General features: G+C 45.9%; 1 long non-coding RNA gene across 1 annotated transcript; it reads left to right on the top strand.

The window, feature by feature from the left end:
• The first annotated feature begins 9,416 nt into the window (after positions 1-9,416).
• LOC116969508 lies at positions 9,417-15,725 on the top strand. The gene is made up of 4 exons (XR_004410800.1): positions 9,417-9,520; positions 9,611-9,706; positions 12,227-12,460; positions 15,659-15,725. It is a non-coding gene; the product is annotated as an uncharacterized LOC116969508 (long non-coding RNA).
• The last annotated feature ends 55 nt before the right edge of the window (positions 15,726-15,780 follow it).

Here is a 15,780-nt window from a genome sequence, read left to right as displayed (position 1 = left end):
AACCCCCGTCTCTTCTCTGTTTATTTCCTTTTTTTTCTTTCTCCTCTTGCGTCCGAGTGCTTCCCTTTTCTGCTTCCTGCCTCCCATTCTGTCTACTAGCTTTCTCTATTTGAGTCCTTCGCCCCAACCATTCTAGTTTAAAGTCTCCCCAGTGACCTTTGCAAATTTCCCCGCCAGGATATTGGTCCCCCTCGGGTACAAGTGCAACCCATCCTTTCTGTACAGGTCCCACCTTCCCCAAAAGAAGTCCCAATGATCCAGAAACTTGAATCCCTGCCCTCTGCACCAGTCTTTCAGCCACGCTTTTATCCTCCACCTCGCTCCATTCCTACTCTCACTGTCGCGTGGTACAGGCAGTAATCCTGAGATTGTTACCTTTTTGGTCCTTTTCCTTAACTCTCCTCCCAACTCCCTAAATCCTCCCTTCAGGACCTCTTCACTTTTTTTACCTATGTCATTTGTACCAATATGTACCACGACCTCAGGCTCCTCTCCCTCTGATTTCAGGATATCTTGGATGCGTTGAGACACGTCCGAGACCTTGGCACCAGGGAGGCAGACCACCATCCTGGTCTCCCGACTGCGTCCACAGAAACGCCTATCCGACCCCCTAACAATAGAGTCCCCAATTACAATTGCCCTCTTCTTTTGTTCCCTACCTTTCGGAGCAACAGGGCCGGTCTCTGTGCTGGAGGCCCGTCCGCTGTCGCTACCCCCGGGTAGGCTGTCACCCCCATCCGTACTCAAACAGGAGTACTTATTTGCAAGGTGTACCGACATTGGAGTACTCCCTCGTTCCTGCCTCTGCCCCTTGCCCTTCCTTAGCGTGACCCACATGTCTCTCTCCCGTGGTTAGGGAAATGCCTGTTATTATGGGGTTAATCGATATTTGTAATTGGGTGATTAAGAGACAACCCCCATGTGGTTCGGCCCCTCGGGTTTGTGGGACAGATAAAAGTCCCTGGTCACGAGGCTCAGGGCCGATCATCTGGAAGAGCGCTCAGGACCAGGTACCCTTCTGGAGTGCCTCTGTCTGTGCGAGGCCTAGAGGGCTTGAACAGATAGACGCAGGGATCGAACCCACGGTGGGATAGGTACAGTGTGTGATCTGTGACGTGCTTTTGGTAGAATACAATTAATTGATTCAGTGCTTTTACTGAAACTAGACTGGGGGGGAAGCTTAGAACCGAGCAATTATCAGCGCTTGAATTTAAATTTATCTCTGCTGTTGGCTTCAGTCCCTCCAATGCAAGTGAGGTCCATGTACTTATGACTGCATTCCTTTAGGTATTTATTGAAGACCTTCTCATTCTCATGAACATTCCTTGTGCTTTCCCCCATCGTTCTACATCTCTGCGACAATATCCGCTTTCTCTCTGCATGACAGTGGCGATAAGAGTTGGGAAATGGGAATTATCAGAGCGTTGTAGAAATTTGGTGAAATTCCCGCTGTCGGGATGAGGACGGTCCATCTCAGTCAATTGAGATTTGTGTTTTATTTCTTTCAGGAGGAAGCTGGTCGCAAGCGAAGGTAGGACATTGTCTTGATGGAAACATTGTAAGTGTTTTGTGGAACACCTTAAAACTTTTCTAATGCTTAGTTTATAAACAGCTGTTTAATATTTGCAGGGTTCGTGATGAAGCCAAACCACTGTCGGTGGTAGATGAAGCCTTGCCGATTGAAAAGTTTCATTGCCCTGTTTCGTTCAACACGGTATTCAAAGAAACATCTGATGACTTCAAACGAGGTAAAGCTTGTACCTTCACCATTATTCTTGTTTCTGATATCTTTAAGCAATACCTAGATGCAAACATTAATGGTCTTTTGGACTGAAGGGAAATTGGATCTACCACTAAACCCATCAGCTGGGAAGCATCACAGAGTTAGAGGTTCATACTCTCCTGCTTTGGGTGAAATACTGTGGCTATTCACCCTATCTGTGTACCTTATATAGATCTTATACACAGCTATAAAAACACCTGGACGGGCTCCAAAGACAAATGTTTCTGCCTGTACAACGTCTCCTTATAACCCAGCCCTTCAGACCTGATGAAATTATCGTAAATACTTTTGCACCCTCTCTAATTTACTAACAACCATATTGTGTCAAATTTAATATCCTGACCTATGAAAGCATGAGTGACAAACACAATCTTCACCATACTGCCTGTCACTGTTTCATCTTCCATGGCACTGTGTACCTGCAGCCCGAGATCTCTCAGTTCTATAAAGTTCCCCGTTTACTGTGTATGTCCTGCCCTGGTTTGTCTCAGCAAAGTGCATCACCTCACCTTCACATGAATAAATACCACCTGCCGTTCCTGACCCCATTGGCCCAGTTCACAGGGATCCCATTTACTCTCAGATCACCTTCTTCACTCTCCACAATGTTACCAATTTTAGTTCCATCTGCAAACTGACTAACTGTGCAACCTACATACACACCCACTCGTGTATATAAATAAGGAACAACAGTGGACTCTGTCTCCAGTCTGAAACACGACCCTCTACCAACATCCTCTGTCTGCGACCTTCCGGTAAATGTTGTATTCCATCGGCTAATTCACCCCGGATTCCATGAGATCCAACCTTCCAGAGCAGCCTCTCATGCGGTGTGTAGAAGTTGCATCTCTCAGAGGGCAGTGAATATCTGGCATGTTGTGCCCAAGGTGGTGGTGAAAAGCTGAGTTATTGGATATGTGCAACTTGGCTACAAATAAATATTTGATAGATCCAATATTTAAGATTATGGGGAACTCGCACAGAAGAGGAATTGGTGCCAGCTTAGATCAGCCATGACCACATTGAATGGAGGGGCAAGCCTGAGGAGCGGATTCCAATCCTGCTCCTGTTTTCTTGTGTTCCTATGCTCCTGTGTATCGATAAATTGACAGACTTGACACAGAGGAATTGAAAGAAAGATTAACAATACTTGTTCCTGGGACAATGAGTTTGTTGTGCGGGGTGAGATTGAGTAGACTAGGCCTGTGTACTCCAGAGTTTGGGTGTATAGGAGGAGATCTCAGTGAAACACAAAGTTCTTACAGGACTCAGTCGGTTGGATGCAGGGAGGATGTTTCCCCTGTCTGTGGGGTCTGGAGAACGGGCACCCTCTCAGAATGTGGGCTGCAACATGTAGGGCAGAGATAAGGAGACATTACTGCACGCAGAGACTGGGGAACCTTTGGAATTCCCTGCACAGGTGGATGTGGAGATTCAGTCATTCAGTGCTCTTGGAGCTGAGAGCCATGGTTGTACATTACAGCGTCGGGCCGTTTGGCCCATCATGTCCATGTCCACCTATTTCCCATCTTTACTAATCGATTTGCCCAGATTACATTGGTATTCTTCTGCACCTCACCTAGATAAGTGCCTCAAATATAATGATTAGATCTCACCACCGCCTCCTCTGTAGCATGTTGCAGATATCACCCACTCTCAGTGTAAAGAAAACTTCCTACTCAGATCCATTTTAAAATTCCTTGCTCTCAAGATAAACCTGTACTCTTGATCTGATATCCCTGCTGCAGCACCGATCTCTGCTGCACTCCACCAGTCACAGACCTCCAAGCAGAAAAATCATCCTTCTACCGCTACCTTCTACCTCCAACCACCAAGCCAATTGTGGATCCATTTCACCAGCTCGCCTTGGATCCCATCTGCCTTCACTTTCTGGAGCAGCCCTACATGTGGAACATTGTCAAGTCCCTCAGTGAAGTTCATATATTGGTTCACAATGAGATCAGTGTCTTCTTAGTTGTACACACCCATCAAATCCACCCGTGAATCCCCTCTCTTTCAGCGACCCTACAACCACAAGTCCCCACATATTCTGTCCAACACCCGATCATTCAACCTCTGCATCCTCCCATGGTCCAAGCCACCCCGCCCTCTCTCTCACCCTCCACTCAAAGAAACAGGGGCAGGTCCTCTGGCCCCTCATGTCTCCCCCTCCCATTCACTATGATCATGGCGACTCCACCCCACACCTCTACCTCCTCTTTAACAACCTCAAACTACCACTCACCTCAATATCCTCTTGCTCCGATCTGCCTCCATATTTGAATAGCCCGCTTCATTCCTCCATCCCCACCGCAATCTCGCAATCCTCCTCACTCTCCGCACTCGTCCTCCCCGTCCACCCTCCCCCACCTCACGAAATTCCCCTCTCCTTCCCTGGATAAAAACTCTGGGAAAGATGTCTGTTGTCCACCCGATGTGGTTGTGGGTGAAACTCCGGGCAAGGTTCCAGTTGTCCGCCCGCCTGTGCCTGAGGCCGAGCGGCTTCTCCCCCGGTCCCGGGGCCGCGCTGCCCGAGTCTCCCCCCGACCCCCGGGGACTCTCTGATTCTCTGCTTCTCCCCCCAGTCTCCGTCACCCTGGATGTGGAAACAGCGCATCCGCAGCTCGAGGTGTCTGAGGATCGGAAGAGGGTGAAATGGACCTGGACCCAGAGGAGTCTCCCTGACACCGGGAAGAGGTTTACAGGCTGGCAGTGTGTGCTGGGATCGGAGGGATTCACATCGGGGAGACATTACTGGGAGGTGGAGGTGGCGGGGAGTCGCCGCAGAGTCTGTGGAGAGGAAGAGACGGGTCGACCTGACCCCGGAGACTGGAGTCTGGAGCATCGGGCGGGATTGGTGGGTTGGCGAGTTTAATGCATTCACCTACCCTCCATCCCCTCTCCCCGCCCGTACCATCCCCGGGAAGGTGGGAGTTTATCTCAGTTACGAGTCCGGGACAGTTTCATTTCACGACGCGGACACCAAGTCCCATCTCCACACCTTCACTGGGAATAAATTCACGGGGAAACTTTATCCTTTCTTTGCGCCTTGGGATGGAAACTGGCTGAGAATCTGCTCCGGTTCCGCTCCGGGTGTGTAAAAAAAATGTAAATGTGGGAAGAGTGAAATAAACAGCAACTGAAATCAGAGCTGTCTGTCTGTCGATCCGTTCATTTTAACGCGTTAACCGCGTCCGGCAACGGAACAGAAATTACTTTTCTTGATTTCGTTGGCATCTAACAAGTTTCAGAAGTGATAAATCTGGCTGTAAATTTTTTAAATCGTCCATGGTTCTCAAGTGGGTTTTTACATAGAAATGAAAACGCATCTGAAGAAAAATTTACAGCCAGATTTATCACTTCTGAGAATTTTTAGATACCAAAGGAATCAAGAAAAAACACAAATAATGCCTTACTGTTGATGAAATGCAGTGAGCAAACGCGATAATTCACAATATTTTCAATGTTTACCAAGCACTTTAGCTGCTGTAGTCCCTTCAGTTCTCGCTTATCTATACCTTCATTTCGCTTCACATTTGGAATTCTAAAGTTGGGTACATGTCTCTCACACTTACCCCGACCCACAATTTTTTTCAGCGCAAAAATTCAACATTTTGGCGGGTTTTAACAGGTAGTAAAGTACGCGTTTCTAGCATTAATAACATGTACGGGAAGTGCCGGATGTCTTCCAGTTGGATTTAGCGGCTCCGTGCGTCGAGCCCTATGACCCAGTGACCTTTCGTGCAACCCCCTATCGGTTAATTGGCTTGGCGTATGTGTAATATTGTCGCTATTGTGTGCAGGATAGTGTTCATATGGGGGTCGCTTGTCCGTGCGGACTCGGTGAGCCGAAGGTCATGTTTTCGCAAATGTAGCTAGAAATCAAACCAAACCCAAAGGTCAGAGCATTGGTACTTGCATAGATGGGGCAGCCAATTGCCTCTTAAACGCCACTATCGCATCTGCCTCCACCACCACCACCCCTGGCAGCGCGTTCCAGGCACCCACACCCCGTGTGCCCCGCACATCTCCTTTTAACTTCCCCCAGCCGGCGCATGCAGGAAAGTGTTAATGTGCGGGGATGGTTGGTCGGTGCGGACTCGGTGGGCCGAATGGCCTGTTTCCCAAAACTAAACATAACGAAGTAGAACTGATCATCAGACAAAGTCAACCTTTGCAAACTGCAATAAATGTTAAAGGGTCATATAATATCCTTTAAAGTAACCATACACGCAAACATAGATTGCCCCGAAGGCTGCTGCATGAGAGACATGTGCACTGTTGTGGATTAAAATGAGGGCGGAGGGAGGTCTCCGGGGGGGAGGGGAGGGGAGGGGGGGGTTGCTGTGAACGGAGATGCGGGTGGCGGGTCCCACTGCCCCACCGGTGTAACATCTCCTCAGGTTACACCCGAGGCTCCGTTCCTTTCTGTCCTGCCTTAGTCTTTCACAAGCCCCTTGCTCAGCTTTGTCTTTTTTCAGGCCAGTTTAATGTCTAACTATCCCCTCTCTCGTGTGAGATTAGTTGGAAGCAAATATCCTAGAGCAGTGGTTCCCAACCTTTTTTTAGCTCATGGTCCCCTTAGGATCTTTTAATTTTTCTGTGCCCCCCCCCGCCCTGACATTATTAGCGGAAAAAAAGTATTTCAATATTATAATACCTTCCATAAGTGTCTATTAATTGCACATATATTCTCTTTTATTCTATTCCACAAACATCAAAACTATTTAAACTACATTTTGAATTTATTAGAACTGAAATTTAGGAGGCAACAGGGTGGTAGCTCTGTGGCCCCCTTCACTGGCATCAGCCAAACTTCCCTGTCCCGCCTGCAACTGGTCCAAAACGCCGCAGCGAGACTCCTGACGGGCACCGGAAAAAGGGACCACATCACCCCGATCCTGGCCTCTCTCCACTGGCTCCCTGTGCGGTTCCGTATAAACTTCAATAATAATAATACATTTTATTTATGGGCGCCTTTCAAGAGTCTCAAGGACACCTTACAAAAATTTAGCAGGTAGAGGAAAAACATGTAAGGGGAATGAAATAAATCGTAGAGACATGACTAGTACAGACAGAATTCAATTCAAAACACAATATGAGGCAATTAATGCACAGATGAAAAAGGAGGGGGTCGTGGGGCTAAGGATAGGCAGAGGTGAAGAGATGGGTCTTGAGGCGGGACTGGAAGATGGTGAGGGACACGGAATTGCGGATCAGTTGGGGGAGGGAGTTCCAGAGCCTGGGAACTGCCCTGGAGAAGGCTCTGTCCCCAAAACTGCGGAGGTTGGACTTGTGGATGGAGGGGAAACCGGCTGATGTGGATCTGAGGGACCGTGAGGGTTGGTAGGGGGAGAGCAGGTCAGTGAGATATGGGGGGGGGGGGGGGGGGGGGCAGATGGTGGAGGGCTTTGTAGGTGAGGATCAGGATTTTGTAGGTGATCCGGTGGGAGATGGGAAGCCAGTGAAGTTGTTTGAGGACTGGAGTGATGTGATGCCAGGATTTGGTGTGGGTGATGAGTCGGGCGGCTGCGTTCTTGTTCAAGATACTCCTCCATGTCTACAAAGCCCTCAATGGGCTTGCCCCCATCTACATTAAAAGTCTTCTCACCCACCACTCCACCTCCAGGCCCCTCAGATCGCCCGACATGGGGCTGCTGAATATCCCGCAGTCTAGGCATAAGCTCAGGGGCGACCGCGCCTTTGCGGTTGCAGCACCTAGACTGTGGAACAGCATCCTCTTTCCCATCAGAACTGCCCCCTCCATCGACTCTTTTAAGTCAAGACTAAAGACTTATCTATACTCCCAAGCCTTTCCTGACGTCCTCTGAGTGAGGGCTACATGTATATATGTATGTAGTCTGTTTTGTTGTGCTATTCTTATAACAAATGTAAAGCACTTTGGCCAACGAGAGTTTTTTAAATGTGCTATATGGAGCTTGCACGAAAGGTCATTGGGTCAGAGGGCTCGACGCACGGAGCCGCTAAATCCATCTGGAGGACATTCGTCACTTCAGGTATATGTTGTTAATGCTAAAAACCCGTACGTTCCTACCTGTTAAAAACCGCCAAAATGTTGAATTGTTGCGCTGAAAAAAATTGTGGGAGTCGGGGTAAGTGTGAGAGACATGTACCCAACTTTAGAATTCCAAACGTGAGGCGAAATGAAGGTAAAGAGAAGCGAGAACTGAAGGGACTACAGCAGCTAAAGTGCTTGGTAAACATTGGCCGTGCAGATATCGGAATTGAAAATGTTGGGAATTATCGCGTTTGCTCACTGCATTTCATCAAGTAAGGCATTATTTGTGTTTTTTCTTGATTCCTTTGGTATCTAAAAAGTCTCAGAAGTGATCAATCTGGCTGTAAATTTTTCTTCCGATGCGTTTTCATTTTGTATGTAAAAACCCACTTGAGAACCATGGACGATTAAAAAAAATTACAGACAGATTTATCACTTCTGAAACTTTTTAGATGCCAAAGGAATCAAGAAAAAACACCTTAGTTGATGAAATGCAGTGAGCAAACGGCCAATGTTCGCCAAGCACTCTGGCTGTTGTTGTCCCTTCAGCTCTCGCTTCTATCTACCGTCATTTCTCCTCACTTTTGGAATTGTGAAGTTGGCTAAATGTCTCTCACGCTTATCCCGATTTCCATAATTATTTACAGGCAAAAATTGACAATTTCAGCGGTGGGGTTTTAACGGGCCCGCTACGCTGGAAACAATGGTAAGTGCCTACCTGCAGTTCATCGCGTGTAATCCATTTGGAGTAGTGTAGCAACAGTACGGGTCATGGGTCGTGACCCGACTGCCGTGAAACCTCCCTATATAAATAAATGTGACTTGACTTGACTTGATTGAACCTGTGGCCCCCTAAATCCCAAATTTTTTCTGTGCCCCCATGAAATTTGCCATGGTATGGCCCCAGGTTGGGAATCACTGTCCTAGAGAATCTTTGGTTGGAAGTGGCCAGGACACCTTCACACTGAACACTTGCAGCCGAATAACATGCATTGCCCGGGACGGCAGCGAGCGCAGTGGACACACGCGGTAATGCGGTGGCAACTCGCTGTAATGCAGGGATTCAGCAACTACACGTCAGTGAAAACATATTAAACATAGAAATTACGTGCAGGAGTAGGCCATTCGGCCCTTCGAGCCTGCACCGCCATTCAATATGATCATGGCTGATCATCCAACTCAGTATCCCGTACCTGCCTTCTCTCCATACCCTCTGATCCCCTTAGCCACAAGGGCCACATCTAACTCCCTCTTAAATATAGCCTATGAACTGGCCTCGACTACCCCCTGTGGCAGAGAGTTCCAGGGAGATAATAAAATGGCTGCGAAACGCCCGGCCGGGAGTTGGACCGAGGAGGTAGTTTGTCCCATCTGCCTGGATTTCTTCACCGATCCGGTGGCGCTGGACTGCGGGCACTACTTCTGCCGCTCCTGTATCACACAGAGTTGGGACAGGGAGGGGAGAAACTCCTGCCCGGAATGCAGAGAGGATTCTGCAAACCGCACCCTCAGGGTGAATCGGGCCTTGGTTAGACTGTCTGAGAAAGCTCGAACACTGAGCCTGAATCTCAAAGCGAAGAAAAGCAAACTTCAGTGCGAGAAACATCAGGAAGAACTGAAGCCGTTTTGTAAAACTGATCTGTTTGATTTGTGCAACTGCGCGGGAACACAAGTCTCACAGCTTAACGCTGATAGAAGAAGCAATTGAATTCTACAAGGTAAAACCAAATCACTTTTGATCACATCATTGTCTAATCTTTTCTTCCTTGTCTGACATTTTTATTCTCTGATCTGAAACCCAACCCCAGGAACAGGTGAAATCTTCTTTCGAATCTCTCACAGAAATGGAATCAGAGATCCAGAAAATGGAGCAGGAATAGAAAAAGAGCATTTCTGGAGTTCAGGTGAGGCTTTGTGCTATCGATTTAATGTTCTTGTGTGGATTTGATGCAGTGATGTGTGCAATAATTTGGGAGAGAGGGATGGGAGAGGGAGATGGAGAGGGGGAGGAGAGAGTGGTGGGGGAGGGGAGGAGAGAGGGGAGAGGGAGAGAGGTGTGGGGAAGGGGGGAAATGGGGTACCACCATGAGGTACCATCTCCAGTTTAAATTCCATTTGGAATATTTTGGAGGGCCAAGAAACCAAGAATCAAGAACCTTTATAGAACTCAGTAGTTGAGAGCCAGAACTCTTGGTAGAGGTTGAGCAGCCAAGGACTTTACTCCCTGGACCACAGCAGTCTGTGGCAGGTGTATAATATCATGAAATGAAATGATATGTTGGATGGTCAATCTCGTACCCTTAGTATGGGGATCGAGAATGTGGAGCATTTTGGTTTTAGCTGAGAGGGAAAAGATTTAAAATGAATGTGAATGACAACTGTGGAAGTACTAGGGTACATGGAACGAGCTGCCAGATGAGGTAGCATACTCGGGTACCGTAACAACATTTAAAAGATATTCAAACAAATTTGTGGAGGGCACCGTTTTAGAACTGTCTTGGCCAAATGCGGACAAGTGGAACTAGTGCAGATGGGGCGTGTTGGTCGGTATCTAACACTTTTTCATCATTGAGCTGACGGTCCCATGGGAGGAGGCTGTGGATGAGGCTTATGAAAGGAAAAAGCTTTGATATTCAAACCTTGCAGCAGAGGAGAGAGGTTGGAGTGTAAGGGTGTGTCCAGTGGCGGTGGGGTGCAGGGGCTTTGTAGCCAGTTCCACCGCAAGGCTCCTGAGGGAAGTAGGAGTCAGAGGGCAGGCACAAAGGAGGGCAAGAAAAGAACTTGCCAATGCCGCCGAACGGAGCAGTCACTGGCTGTGGCTGAAGAGGATAGATGCTGTCTGGGCTGCCACGTGACCATCTAGAGACCAGCAATAAGACACACACCCAGGTCTGATCACCCTGCGGTGGGCCTGCCTCGACTGAGGATGTCTTGTGATAAAAGGCTGAAACACCCAGTGACGTTGAGGTACACAACTGAAGATGTGTCTGATTGTTACCAAATTCACTTGGTGATCATATCCATGAATGTCAATTGTAGTGAAAATCTTAGGGATTGTAACACCCAGTCCTACTAATCAATCTTGCTGTGTGACTCTATGAAGTCTGTCATTCTAAGTGGTGCTGGTGACTGCTACTTCTGATGACCTGGTTCTGTCCACTGAGGGTTAATGGACACATGAAATGGAATAGGCTGCAGGGAATTATACTGGGGAAATGGGAATTATGTGATTGTGCGTTACTTTCACATAATATTTCATAATTATCAAGACGAGTACTTAAATTGCCAAGGTAATGAAAGCTATGGATTAAATACATGTAAATGGGATTAGTGTAGATACGTACAGAGCCCAGCATGGACATGTTGGGCCGAATGGCATATTTCTGCACTCCAGAACTCGACATTGATTAGCTGATTGTCACATTCCATGTCATGAGGAAACACGGCAGAGTGACACATTATATATATTTTTTAATTTAATTTTATTATTTATTTCGAACAGAATAAAAGAATAAAAAGCAAATGTGAAACAGCATACAAAAAACAAAACAAGAATATTTATAAAGTGTCATAAACAATATCTATAAATAAATGAAATCATATGTGTCCGAAAAGCAGCAGGAAGAAGCCAAAGCTTATTAATTCCCACCCCTTATTCAACTGCTTGTAATTATCTTATACAAATTTAGCTGCTATATGTACACCATATGTACACCATCCACTATATGTACACAAATGAGTTACATTTGAACACTAATCAAATATTTACAAAGCCATACAAAAAAGAGAAATAAAATAAAAAACCCGCATATACTATACAGTATCTTAGTCATATATACAACCCATCACTCTATAATCACCCTTCCCAATACAATCAGTATAACAAATATCCCACTCACCTATCCTCATTCCAATACCCCTTTAAACAAGTGTTTTTGTACATCTTTTTAAACTGATTGCTATGCACATACTTTTAAGAGTTGTTCTGTTTAAGAGTTTTTTTTAATTATGTTCCCCTCTCAAATTATACCCACCCTGTCTTTCCATAAACAGTTTTTGTATATTTCTTGGAAGTAAATTGTTTGTTGCTTTGTACATGATTTGCGCAGTCTTAAATTTAACCAGATCAGTGAACTTCAGTGTATGTGACTTTAAGAATAATAAATTGGTATGTTCAAGATATCCAACGTTATTGATCATTCTTATTGCTGTTTTTTGTAATGTGCATAATGGCTGTAGGTTGATTTTGTAGGTGTTAACCCATATCTCCACACAGTAACTCAGATATGGCAATATGAGTGTATTATACAGAGTATGTAATAATTTGTGGTCCAGAATGTGTCTTGATTTTCCCAATTTTGCTATAGACTTTGCCAGTTTTGCTTTGACGTGGTTTATATTGATTTGCATCTTTCATCTGACAGGAAGAGTCACACAACCTTCAGTCACTGATCACATCCCAGTTTGCTGAACTGCACCAGATTCTCACTGAGAAAGAGCAGCGCTTACTCGGAGATGTCCGGGAAGAAGGGGAGAAGATTGTAAAAACAATGGAGAAAAATCTTCAAGAGATTCAAGAGAATTTAAATTCCATTCAGGAGGAACTCTCAAAATTACAGGGACAGATAGACCACAAGGACGGTGTGATATTTCTGAAGGTGAGGGGTTACACTACAGTTGGCAAAGTGAAAGTGCACAGTAACAAAATGGTGGGTTAAATTTCTGAAATAAATGCTGCATTTACCAGTATTTCAGTACTAGGTCAATGTTCCATCTGTCGAACTACTCACCACATCCGACAATAATGCCCCAAATTCCAGGAAACTTCATGTATTTATCCTACTTCAACTTAAATTTATCTGCAATATTGTCTTCAGGCCACCCTGTGAGTTCCACATTCTTTTTACTGTTATTCTTGTAGAATTTATTAAAGGCCATCATACATTTCAGGTTTTATTTTTCTTCTCCCCATAAGTAGTGACAATATTTCCAACCCCCACACATTTAAATCTGCCGCTGATCTTAAAATGTTCCATCACATTATCTCTGACATGTTACAATAAAAGACAAATGGTGCAGGAGTAGGCCCTTCGAGCCATTCAATATGATCATGTCTGATCATCCACAATCAGTACCCCATTCCTGCCTTCTCCACATATCCCCTGACTCCGCTATCATTAAGAGCTCTATCAAACTCTCTCTTGAAAGCATCCAGAGAATTGGCCTCCACTGCCTTCTGAGGTAGATCATTCCACAGATTCACAACTCGGGGTGAAATGTTTTTCCTCATCTCTAAATGGCCTATGCCTTATTCTTGAACTGTGGCCCCTGGTTCTGGATTCCCTGAACATCAGGAACATGTTTCCTGCCTCTAGCGTGTCAAATTCCTTAATAATCCTATATGTTTCAATAAGATCCCCTTCCATCCTAAATTCCAGACTATAAAGTTGTTCGGCACGGACTTGTAGGGCCGAGATGGCCTGTTTCCGTGCTGTAATTGTTATATGTTATTATACAAGCCCAGCTGCTCCATTCTATCAATATATGACAGTCCCGCCATCCCGGGAATTAACCTTGTGAACCTAAGCTGCACTCCCTCAATAGCAAGAATGCCCTTCCTCAAATTTGGAGACCAAAACTGCACACAATACTCCAGGTTTGGTCTCACTTCAGTCTAGTACAACTGCAGAAGGACCTCTTTGCTCCTGTACTCAATTCCTCTAGTTTTGAAGCCCAACATGCCATTAGCTTACTTCACTGCCTGCTGGACCTGTGTGCTTACTTTCAGTGACTGATGAACAAGGACCCCCAGATCTCTTTGTACTTCCCCTTTCCGCAATGACACCGTTCAGACAATCTGCCTTCCTGTTCTTGTCACCAAGGTCGATAACCTCACATTTATCCACATTAAACTGCATCTGCCATGCATCTGCCCACTCACCCAACCTGTCCCAAGTCCCTCTGCATTCTCATGGCGTCCTCCTCACAGTTCCCTCACCCTCTTCCAGTCCCGCCTGAAGACCCATCTCTTCACCTCTGCATACCCTTAGTCCCATGTCCTCCTCCCCTTTGCATCTCTGTCTTACTGCTTTATTTTGTTTTATTCTTGACTCACCATGTAAAGCGACTTTGAGTCCTTGAAAAGAGCTATACAAATAAAATGTATTATTATTATTATTATTATTATTATTATTATTATTCTTGCCATAGAGGGAGTACAGAGAAGGTTCACCAGACTGATTCCTGGGATGGCAGGACTTTCATATGAGGAAAGACTGGATAGACTCGGCTTGTACACGTTGGAATTCAGAAGACTGAGGGAGGATCTTATAGAAACGTACAAAATTCTTAAGGGGTTGGACAGGCTAGATGCAGGAAGATTATTCCCGATGTTGGTGAAGTCCAGAACTAGGGGTCACAGATTAAGGATAAGAGGGAAGACTTTTAGGACCGAGATGAGGAAATCATTTTTTACACAGAGAGTGGTGAATCTGTGGAATTCTCTGCCACAGAAGGGAGTTGAGGCCAGTTCATTGGCTATATTTAAGAGGGAGTTAGATGTGGCCCTTGTGGCTAAAGGGATCAGGGGGTATGGAGAGAAGGCAGGGATGGGATACTGAGTTGGATGATCAGCCATGATCATATCAAATGGCGGTGCAGGCTCGAAGGGCCGAATGGCCTACTCCTGCACCTATTTTCTATGTTTCTATGTTGAAATCTCCCATAACAACCGTAGCATTAGCTTTGGGACATTTTGCGACCAATTTTAACTCTTGATTCATCTTGCACCCTATATCCAGGCTACTATTTGGGTGACTGTAGATAAGTCCCATTAGGGTCTTTTTACCTTTACAATTCTTCAGTTCTATCCATACTGACTATACATCTCCTGATTCTATATCACTCCGTGCTGGGGACTGAATTTCATTCCTCGCCAACAGAGCTACCCCACCCCCTCTGCCCACCTGTCTGTCTTTTCGAAAGGACGTATACCCTTGAATATTCAATTCCCAGCCCTGGTCCTCTTGCAGCCATGTCTCTGTAATTCCCACAACAAATTTCTAACTGAGCCTCAAGCTCATCCACTTTATTTCTTATACTTCGTGCATTCATAATAATAATAATAATAATATATATTTTATTGTCATTGCACATAAGCACAACTAGATTTGGTATGCAGCTTCCATCCGATGTCATAACTTGAATAACTAATACAATTTAGATATCCCGAGAACATGGTTTGTAAAAGAATAGAAAATAGTCAAAACAGTTCAAACAGACTAAAGTGCAGATGTGTCTGTGCGACGTGACCATCCGAGGGAGACAGTCCAGGGGGGATGGGGGGCACTCAGCAGGGCTGGTTCAGAGTCGCTATAGCTCTGGGAATGAAGCTGTTCCTGAGTCTGGAGGTTCGGGCGTAGAAGGCCTTGTAACGTTTGCCGGAGAGAAGTAGTTCGAACAGTCCGTTACAGCGGTGTGAGGAGTCTTTATGGATGCTGACGGCCTTCCTGAGGCACCGTGTGTGGTAGATGCCCTCCAAGGCTGGTAGCAGTGTCCCAATAATCTTCTGCACTCTGTGGAAGACGCTCCTCTCCGCCTCCGTGCAGCTGAGATACCACACAGAGATGCCATACGTTAATATGCTCTGTGGTGCAGCGGTAGAAGGTTGTCAGCAGCGTCCTTGTCATAGATAAAACTTTTAATCCATTACTCCCCGCACCATTCACATTGATGCCCATTTCACTTGGCTTTACTCCCCTATCCCTTCCTGGGCGTTCTGCCCCGTTAATTCTGGTGTCTTCTCTTTTCTTTTACTCTCTTTCCCTTGTATCTCCATTTTGTCCTCCCTTCTCCAGATAAAATCCCACGACCTGCCCGGTCTTACTCGTAAGTTGCATACTCGCAGTTATTTTCATCGACATTCCTAATACTCTCTCCCCCGTGTTCGATGTCTCTACGACAATATCCACTTACTGTC

The sequence above is a fragment of the Amblyraja radiata genome, unplaced genomic scaffold (assembly GCF_010909765.2).
Source record: "Amblyraja radiata isolate CabotCenter1 unplaced genomic scaffold, sAmbRad1.1.pri S67, whole genome shotgun sequence".
Lineage (NCBI taxonomy): Eukaryota > Metazoa > Chordata > Chondrichthyes > Rajiformes > Rajidae > Amblyraja > Amblyraja radiata.
This window is presented reverse-complemented; position numbering and strand designations above follow the sequence as displayed.